Source organism: Phocoena phocoena, chromosome 14 (assembly GCF_963924675.1).
Source record: "Phocoena phocoena chromosome 14, mPhoPho1.1, whole genome shotgun sequence".
Taxonomy (NCBI): domain Eukaryota; kingdom Metazoa; phylum Chordata; class Mammalia; order Artiodactyla; family Phocoenidae; genus Phocoena; species Phocoena phocoena.
In genome coordinates, this window is record NC_089232.1 from 86,369,180 (window position 1) to 86,379,954 (window position 10,775).

The following is a 10,775-nucleotide window of genomic DNA, read 5'->3' on the forward strand; positions in this document are numbered from 1 at the left end:
ATGGACACGTGTGCTTTCCCTGGATGCTCAAATAACCAGGGTTCTTAGAATAGGAGACGATTCTTCAAAGGGAACATGGAAGCTTATTGGTAAACATCAGAAAACTGGGTAGGTTTTAATAGTTGCCAAGTATGAACGTATGGGATAGTTCAGGAAGAGGAGAGTAGATTCTGGAGACCCCTTTCTGAAACACTGATTCTCCTGAACCCACTTCAGATGGGCAGTAGCAAACCACACCGCTAAAGGGAGAATGGAGGGCAGGGTGAGCACACCAACGCACAGGTTACTGGGACCAGTACCAGCCCTCTAACTAGTCTGTGTCCCTCGTCATCCACTCACTGATTTTATAAATATTGCTGAAGCCAGTAGTCACCTGTGTCTGACACCATGGGTTATAAAAGAAGGATAATCAGGAAGACTTTTTTTTCAGCCACATGTAGTCTTATAGGAGAGATTCTACATCACTGTTAACGTTAAGAGACTTCACATAATTTCCAAGAAAATGAAATTACCACCTTTGTGTATTCTTCTCCAAAATGTTAAACCTGAATCCATTCAAGCTTTTAGTTAGAGGTAGTTAAGCAATGCTCAACCTGAACATCGTCTCTCCCACCAGGCCGTGAATGAGAAGAAGAACTGTTCTGTATTCAAGAAGACATGGGGCTTCACTGTTGATTTGGACGGGGTGTGGCTTTGCTCACACAGAGACAAACGGGGAAAATGCAGGACCTGGGTACGCAGTTTAGGTCTACTCCCTACAACTGTGTGTGTGCATTTCATGTCAGTAAAAGGGAGACTGAATTTTAAAATGTGACCTGAGCAGTATGGGTAGTCGGCGCTAAGAGTTTAGAGGAGAGAGCGGTGACTGCAAGTGAAGGGGTCAGGAGGTGACGGAACAGGCAGGACTTCTACCGTTCCTGAGATGGCTGGCAGAATCCAGGGTGTGATCAGGACTTGTGGGGTGCGGTGGGTCTCGTCTGGATGAGGGTCTGACTTAATTGGAATGCAGCTCAGTGAAGATGTCCTGTGCCCAACACTGATGCGCGGTAGTGTGTGTGTGGGAAACGTTGAGTACAGTGGCCTGCCAGTAAGAGCAATTAAAATATTAATAGTCATTCATGATCAAATCTACATTTTCCCCTCAACAAAAACACTTCTCCAGAGAGAAATGAAACCACATAGCCTAGTGGATGACAGCACAGTGTCTGGTTTCAGGATGCCCGGTGTTGAGTCTCTCTTCTGTCATCCACTGCTGAGTAATCTTAGAGGAGTTACTTAACCTCTCTGTGCCTTTGTTTACTTGAGTAAAAATGTGGGTGATAATAGCCCTACTCAAGTCATTAGGTTGCTGTACTACACGACTTACTCTGGGTAAAGCTTAGAACAGTCCCTGACACATGTAAATTCTAAAGCAATCTGTCAATGCCTCGGATTTAAAATAATAATAATAAAAAAGAAATTCACACACAGTCTAACATCGAATTCATTTAAGTACCGAAAGGGGATAAACAATATATTTACAATGGACTGTGGAATTACACGCTACTTTCGTTGCTTTTTTTATGCTTATTTATGTTTTCTTTCATTTGCCGCAATTAATAAGTGGGATTTTTACAACAGAAGCAAAGCAATGCAACTTATATTAGATCTTTAGCTATGAGGAATAATACAGTCTTTGTTTATATGGTATTTAAAGACAGAAAATATTTGCATATATTCTTGGATCTGAATCCCATATTATCCTCATTATGACAATGGAAAGAGTGAGCCAAGGGTCTGAAGGGTTAAACTTCTTTCCAAGGTCTCGGCATTCGAGTTGGCCTTTGGCACCACGGCCAAAGTTTTCCCCTTTGCTTCTTATCTGCAATGAAAAATATAGGAATGCAATTGACAGGCCTCCTTAGTGATATTTCAGAGCCCCTTGTCGGTACCTGTAATACGCTCTTGTGTCCAGGAGCACTTGGAATTCCTAAGCCCCTGAACAAGGAGTGTTTTTGAGGAAGCCAGCACAAGTCTGCCGCTTTCTTATGCATGCTTCCGCACTAATTCTGAAAGCCATGACAAAGGGAGCAGGGCGTTGGCAGGCAGGGGTCCTGTGGGCCCATTCAAATGCCTCCGACCCAGTTTTCAATCTGAGAAGGTCGGCAAGGTGTGGAGAAAATGCCCACGCCACGCGGTGGCAAAAGCTCCAAGTTGAACTCTGCCAAATCCCACAGCCAGATCCTGAGAAGTCATTTTTTCTTTCTCTTCCCTGAGGCCCTTTCCACTTCCAAAGCTGCTTTATTGTTCTGAGTCTGTGTCTCCCTCCCGCCCGTGGTCCTTAGGAGAGAGGCGAGAAAAGGACTTGTTAATGAATGATTGCTGGCTGATCCATCAGGGGCTCTGACACCCACCTTTGGTGAGCTGGAGCCAGGATCTCTGCCGGCGGTGATGCAACCCAGCACTGCTCAGAGGAGCGTTTAAGACCCACTGGTCCCCTCGATTCTTGCAGGGTGACCCTGCTGCCCTCCATTTCCCTTAAAGTTTTGCTGATTTGATATTCTTTTCCCCCCTAAATGGTTGCTTTACTTTTCTGCATTCCCTGACTTGACTGTTCCATGTTGCTACGGTGGGATTTCTCTGGATGTTTGGGGCAGGGGTGGGGAAGCTATAAAAACCTAAAAGGATTGAAGACTCCTGGGGGGAAACGTGATTTGTAAGACTTAAAACAATATCATCAACACAAAAGACATTGCTAAAATGGAGAGGGGGGAGGAGTGATGAGGTGTACGCCTCATGTACACATTAGTCCCCAACGAGTCCCGGGACAGAGCAGTGAGAGAAAAACGGAACTTGGGAAATGTTTATCGTGTCCCAGGTGTGGACTCAGTAAACTCTTTGCGTCGGTCATCTTCTTTAACCCCCATTAGAACTTTTGAGATGGGGACAACTATTCTCTTCTCACAGATAAGGAAATTGAGTCAGAGGAAAGCTAAGTGACTTGCCCAAGGCCTAAGGAGCACAGCCAGAACTCAAGCCCAGATTCAGTTTCCTCAACATCAGAGCCTTAATCCCGACACGGCACACAACCACGTCAGAAGGCAGAGCCCAGAGCAGTTCGGTGATTAGCCAGGGACCACGCAGCAGGTGAGTGGTTGAATAAGGAGCCGAACTCAGGCTTCCCAGAATTCCATAGAACACGTTTCACACGTGCACACGCACACGTACACACACTCACTAACCAAATCAGCTCTTTCACCGCACTCAGTGGGTAAACAACACCACTTGTTCAAAATGAGTTGGTATCATTTGTTAATAACTTTTTGACTAGAGCCTACACGAGTTCGGACAGATGGGCTGACGGGCTAAACAAAGCGGGAGGGACACAGGAAACCCCTGCTGAGCACCAGTCCTCTGAGAGGCCTGATGCGAAGTGAATGACACAGCCATAAACGGAGAGGACACGAACCCGTAATCAATGGGCACCGTTGTATAAACACACAAGCACCAGTGATAAATGCCGTTTGGAGGGGCAAAGTCCAAGGGTTAACACTCGCTCCAGAGGGCAAGCGGGTTGACCACAGGGGCAGCGGGGAGCCCTCCGGGTGGAGCAGTCACTGCAGGGCTCCTGAGGGCTGGGGGGCCTGTCCAGCAGGCCAGGGTGCAGCCCCTGCAGTGCAGGAGCCCAGAGGCATGGGCCTCGCCTGGTGCCTGGACACAGTGCACGCAGAACAGGACCGGCGGGGGCTCTGAGGGACCCGAGGCAGTGGCAACTGATGTCACGGCCAAGATGGGCAGCCTTTAGAGTCAGCACTCACACCAACCATACGTCACACTTCCCCCGTAACAAACAGCACCGAAAGCTGATTTTAAGCGGTTATTCTCAGTGTTGACCTAATTGGATGACCTCATTCATAAATTCTTATTTAAGGCTGAGGTCTAGGTGTTTAATGAACAGCTGTGTTGGCTCAGGGAGAAGGCATAGTGGAAGAATCAAGACCAGAGACAGCTGGCCAAAAAGAGTCATTTACTAGCTGAATTTCCTCAAGTTAGCTACTTAACCCTTCTGCTCCTTGGTTTACTGACTTTAGATGGGAATATCCCCATTACACCCACAAAAGAACACTGTAGAGCGGTATGAGATGGTGTATATCTTATAGAGTGACTAGCTCATAATAGGTATTCAAGATCTATTCTAATATACTAAATTAGGTATATTCTAATAAAAAAGCTAACAAATATATGTATTTAATTATAACTCTAATAAATAGATACCTATTTAATAATTATATATTTCTGAACTTTATTAAACTTTAAAAAACAAATTATTTTAAAATGGCAACTGTCTTGCATTTTATCTAATAAAGTCAGCTTTAAGTTATTTTTTCCCTTTTCGGATCTTCAAATTCCATGTGAATTTCATAAAACATCCCCATTCTAGGAAGGGAGAATTAAAGAGGTAATGTTTTGTAAAAGTGATTTGATTCAATATACCCATAAGCATAAAATCCCCTTGTCTATTTGGCTTCAAATATGTGTACCAGTGATCAAAAAATATATAATAGATAATTTCCAACATACAGAAAAATAAATACAATGAACCTCATGTTTATATTATCTCTCTTCAATAATCAATAATTCATGGCCATTCTTTTCATTAATAACTCATCTACTAGATTTTTTTATTGAATTATAGTTGATTTACAATGTTGTGTTAGTTTCTGGTGTACAGGAAAGTGATCCAGTAATATATATACATATAGTTACATATATATGTATATAAACATTCTTTTTCAGATTATCCATTATAGTTTATTACAAGATATTGAATATGGTTCCCTGTGCTACAGAGTAGGACCTTGTTGTTATCTACTAGATTATTTTGAAGCAAATCCCAACATCATATGGATCCTGTGATTTTTAAATAGTTCTTTTTATATGTTTATAATGATACAGAAGAACTTAGTAGCCAGTGATTTTCTTGAATTAATTTATGTTATGTTATATTGTAAAGCACAGATTAGATACGACTTGATTTCCCGTTCTTCCACAAGCTGGATCACTAGCAGGCCTCCTACCATTAATCATTCATGAATTAGGAGTATATTAATAGCAGTAATGAGGACTATTATTTATTGAGCATACACTCTGTGCCAGCACTGATCCACACCACATATTTTCCGGGAAAACAAAGCCCAGATGGATGAACTATTTTGCCCAATCTTAAGCAACGGGTAAATGTCTGAATGGAGATTTGATCTTTAGCCTTTAGAAATCCAAGAGCCTTCAGTTGTATCATTGGGAAAACTACTACTGAGATTGCACATCTCCTTGGATATGTCCCCATGTGTGTCCTGATAACACTTAAAAATGTCCATCAGTGGAGTGGTACCAATGCCTTTTGACTTCATCATCGTTTCCATTCAAATGAGATATTAACTTTCATGGTCTTTAGAGGTGAGTTGCTATTAACAGAAATGTGAAAAAAGAACGCGACTCCTGGGCTTCTGGGTGTAAAGCCAGAGATTTGTAAGAACACTTGCAGGGTCAATGCGCACCTTTGCCGGGAAATCTAAGCCACTCACCTGCTCACGCCTCCAGGTCACAGCCCTTGGTTGATCCTGGGCTGGAGTGAGCAAGGTGCAAAATTCCTCTGTAACCTCCAGGGAGGTGTGATCCCAGGCAGAAGTGGAGCTGAGCAGAGAGGTTCCCATCACCTCCAGTTCATCAGAAGAAGAGGCCAATGTCTCCTTTCACGTAGCAAGAACAATGCGTGACCCGGAAGCCTGGACCCAGGTGAAAGCTCCTACCTTCCAGTGATTTCCAATGTCACAGGCACTCAGGACCTCCAGCCCGAGAGTATAATTTACATTTCGGAAAATGCCCACATGGTCAGATGTAGATTACTGAGGAAATCTTATCCCTTTGCCACAGAAGCCAGTCCTTCATTGTAATTTATACAAAACACTGAACTAAATAAACATCTATTTGACTAAATTGACCCTAATTGTCTAATAGTAAGTTTCTGCCTTTGGGCCAAGTAGAGGCTTGATAGAAAAAATTGTGTTCAGTGACAGAAAACAAAGAAAATGATAACGTTTGCATGAAACAATTGCCCTATATAATCTTACCTGCTTATTAGTAATACATCATGTAGGCTTTAATCACAACCTTTCACTGTATGAAATAGCCATTATCTAAGTAACATATTAATCATGAATGTTGTTTCTCAGTCCATTTGTGCAGCTTTGGACCTTCTGATCACAGAGACGCACTTCTTGGACCGGAGTGGTTGGGCGGGGCCATGTGACTAGTTTTAACCAATGACACGTGAGAAGACTTGACATATGGAATTTCTGGGCCAAGCGAATTTGCTGCTGCTGCAGACTTTCTGGAGTGACCAGAGACGTTTCTAGCAGTGGCCTGGGTTCTGGAGTGACGTGTGGAATAGTGGCCCTGGCTGATGTGAATTGTGCAAGATGGGAGCCGGAAATAAACCCCCTTGTTTTTAGCCACTGAGGATCCAGAGGGCTTTTCTTGTTGGTTGGTTGGTTGCTTTTGGCTTTTTCTTTCTTTCTTTCTTTATTATTTTTTTTTTTTAATCACCACACCACAGCTTATCCTGACTAATTCAGGTAAATTTTCCCAGTAGGAGAAATTTAGAAAGCCTCTACCCTTTCCTGAAAAGTCTGTGCTACAAATTTGGAAACAACCAAAAGAAACCACGGAGTGCTTCTTTCGTTTCATTTCACTTAATATTTAAATGTAACCATAAATGTTTTAAATAAACTTCAATAAGACTAGTATGCTTTAAAAATTGCTGCCTTCATTTCCACAAGAAAGAAAAATACCCTCTGGCAATGCTGACTCAGGTAATATGGTAAATACTGCATCGTAAGAAATGGTATTCCTGGTGCCACTTTTTCACTTTGTGAAATGATTGATTTGTGGTACAAACCCTGCTTCTCTTCTGGATGACGTCAGGTTTCTCACAGGCTTCATTTGAGGGGAGGCAGTAACAGGATCCCGTTCAGGTCCTGTCTCATTTCCATGCTGTCTCTCACCCCACGGTATATACAAATACAGCAGGGCTGTCACTGCAGAAGCAGCACCTTTGGGGGATGCTGCACTGAAAGTGGCAGAAAAGGCGGCTTTCTGACTCCCGTTCCAGTTGTCATTCAGCCTCTGTGTCTTAACCCACTTCCCGGGTATGACAAGCATGACAACTTGATATCATTCACACATGGCTCCTCTCTTCCTAGTAGACTGCTACAACTTTCCCAAGCCCAGGCTCTGTTCACAGGAACATAGTAGCCCTGTGGTGAGCAGGGGTCGCTTGCACAGCAGACCCCTGTCATGCGTATCCTGGGTGCTGCTCTCTCCACACGGCTTCATCTCGCCGTAGGTCCTTTTTGGTTTCCCAAACATATGATAAAGTCTCCGACCCACCAGTGCATCTCCCTCCAGTGTTCTTAGCATAATTATGGCTGTACTTCCTAGGTACATATTAACTGTCATTTCTGCAGGATTTGGGAGAAAGGGGAGGTGAGAAGCTGAACATACCGAACCGAAAGCACTCTGTTATTAAAGCAAATGACAGGTAAAATGGTAAATATACTGTATTAGTTTGCTTGGACTGCCGGAACAAAGTACCAAAAACTAGGCAGCTTAGATAACAGAAAATTCTCATCTCCCAGTTCTGGAGGTCAGAAGACTGAGATCAAGGTGTCAGCACATATGGGTCCTTCTGAGGCTGTGAGGGAGTGTCTGTTCCAGGCTCTCTCCTACCTTCGGGGGCTTTGCTGACAATCTTCGGCGTTTCTTGGCTTAGAGATGCTTCACCCCAAGCATCTAGATTTCTGTCTTTATCTTCACTTGACATTCATTCTGTGCGCGTGTCTGTGTTCAAATTTCCCCTTTTATAAGCACACCAGTCATATTGGATTAGGGGTTCACCCTACTCTGGTATGACCTCACCTTAACTAATGACATCTGCAATGACCCTACTTCACAGTAAGGACATATCCTGAGGTACTTCAGGTTAGAATTTCAATGTATGAATTTGAGGGAGGACACAATTCTACCCATAATACATACCAATTGCTTACACCAGAAAATTATTATTTGAGTACTGCTTAGAGGGGTTTTATAAATCTGTATGCCATCGAATTAAGTCAGCTGTGGTGGGAAAATGATAAAATATACTCTTTTCCATTTTTTTTTTTTCCTTTCCATCCCCAGACTGAAACTTAACCCAACCTAGGGATGTAGCTTCAAGCCAGCGATTTAAAAAGAAGGAGTTCATGGGCAGATTTCTTGGAAACAGGAAATGATACTAATTCGGAGGGGGATGGAGCAGCATAGATGTAAGTGGGGCAACAACAAGCAGACTTGAGTCAGGCCCGATGACTTTAGGTGGGCTTTCCCTTCTGTCTGGGGCCTCAGCTGGGATCACTGAGCTGGCTGGACTCTGGTTTTGTAGCCTCATGAGCTCCAGGCTCGCTTACAGGGTGACCAACCAAGGTTCCAAGAGGGCAAGCAGAGACATACGTGGCTCCCCCAGGCCAGATGGTATCCGACGCAGCATCATCTCCACTGCATTCTACAGGCCAAAGCTAGTCGTGGGACAACCCAGCTCCGGGGGTGAGGAAATGGACTCCATCTCTTGGAGGGAGGAGCTGCTAGGTCAAACACTAAGGACCTTGATGTAGGGGCAAGGGGTCACCAACATCCTTAACTTTAAAACTGCCACGTCCTTCTCCTCAGGGAAACAAAGGGGGCGCTGGGTACAGGAGCAGAGCCAGGCCACCTAACCCTCGGGGGGACGCAGCCGTGCTCCAAAGGTAGATCTGCTTGTCAAATCTGGAGCTTTGAGAAGAAGCTTCAAGAAACCCATTCTTAGTAGCAGGGCAGAAGCAGACACATGCTCTTGATTGTTAGAATACATTTCATCAGTTTGGAGACATTGTCTAGAAAGTATTGCAGTGTTATATACGTATGGGCCCCTGTGTATAATTGTATGTATGTATGTACAAATACACCTAGGCTGGCATTGTTAGGAGTAAGGATTTTCATGTCAATGAATCTTTCAGCAATTTAAGATTATCCTTTTAGCATTAAGTAGTTTAAATAAAAGTGAAACCATGTTGGGTAGAGAGCCATCTAAGACACATGCAGCATCTCCCTGTTTCTTTTCTTTTTTTTAATTTATTTTTTATTGAAGTGTAGCTGTTTTACAATGTTGTGTTAATTACTGCTGTATAGCAAAGTGACTCAGCCATGCATATGCAAACATTCTTTTTCATATTCTCTTCTATTATGGTTTTTTTTTTTTTTTTTTTTTTTTTTTTTTTTTTTTTTGTGGTACGCGGGCCTCTCACTGCCGTGGCCTCTCCCATTGAGGAGCACAGGCTCCGGACGCGCAGGCCCAGCGGCCATGGCCCACAGGCCCAGCCGCTCCGCGGCATGCGGGATCCTCCCGGACCGGGGCACGAACCCGCGTCCCCCGCACCGGCAGGCGGACTCCCAACCACTGCGCCACCAGGGAAGCCCCCTCTATTATGGTTTAATCGCAGTATATTGAATATAGTTCCCCTGTGCTGTACAGTAGGACCTTGTTTTTTATCCATGCTATATAAACCACTTTGCATCTGCTAATCCCAAACTCCCAATCCAACCCTCTCCCACCCCCCTCCCCCTTGGCAACGATCAGTCTATTCTTTATGTCCCTGATTCTGTTTCTGTTTCATAGATGGGTTAATTTGTGTCAAATTTTAGATTCCACATATAGGTGATATCATATATTTGTCTTTCTCTTTCTGACTTACTTCACTTAGTATGATCATGTCTAGCTGCATCCATGTTGCTGCAAATGGCATTGTTTCATTCTTTTTTGTGGCTGAGAAGTATTCCATTGTATATATGTACCACATCTTCTTTGTCTTTTCATCTGTCCGCATCTCCCTGTTTCTTAATCAAGGTACAGAGTTACACCTTTTATCTGTAGCAAGATGGTGAACCCTGGGAGGTGATGACACTAAACTATTCATCATTTTATTCCCAAAGTCTGGCATAGTGTCCCACATGTAGTAAGGGCTGAATAGATGCTTTTGGAATTGAAACAAATTGAGTGCTGAAAACAAATAGAAATTCATAGGAATAAGTCAGCTTTATCATATGGATAGCAACTATACTGTACTCTGTACAATAATGTAACCCCTTCAGAGGGACAGGAGGGGCGTGGGACAGTTTAGACCAACACTAAGTGGCTCCAAATAGCTATTCTTGCTAGGTTCTGATGTCTCTATTTGACAGTTCTTCTGTCTCCTACTGTAAAGGCTTTTTTTGTTCGTCTCCCTTCACAGCCACATCCTACCCCCAAATGTGTTATTTCCAGTCTGGAGAGCTGTCCTCACTACCCCTCACATATGCCAAGTGCATTTCCACCTCAGGGCCCTTGCACTCACTATCCCCCCGCCTGGCTCTTTCATCAACTATCTTCATGGCTTGGACCCACTCTCCACTCAGGTCTCTGCTCCAGTGTCACCTAGACAAAAGGACTTTCCCTGGTCGTCCTGTAGCCCTGTGTCTTACATCAAAGCCCACCTTTTTTTGCACAAACCCGCTCCATTCTCACACCCCTTTTAAATTTTCTTCACTGATTGATATACGTGTATCTGTTTATCTAGTGTTTCCTCCACTAATTCCATGAGAAGAAGGACTTTGTTTTGCTCCCTGCTGCTTCCCGAACCCAAGATGGCACTTGTCACAAGGAGGTCCGCAATAAAAATGTGTTG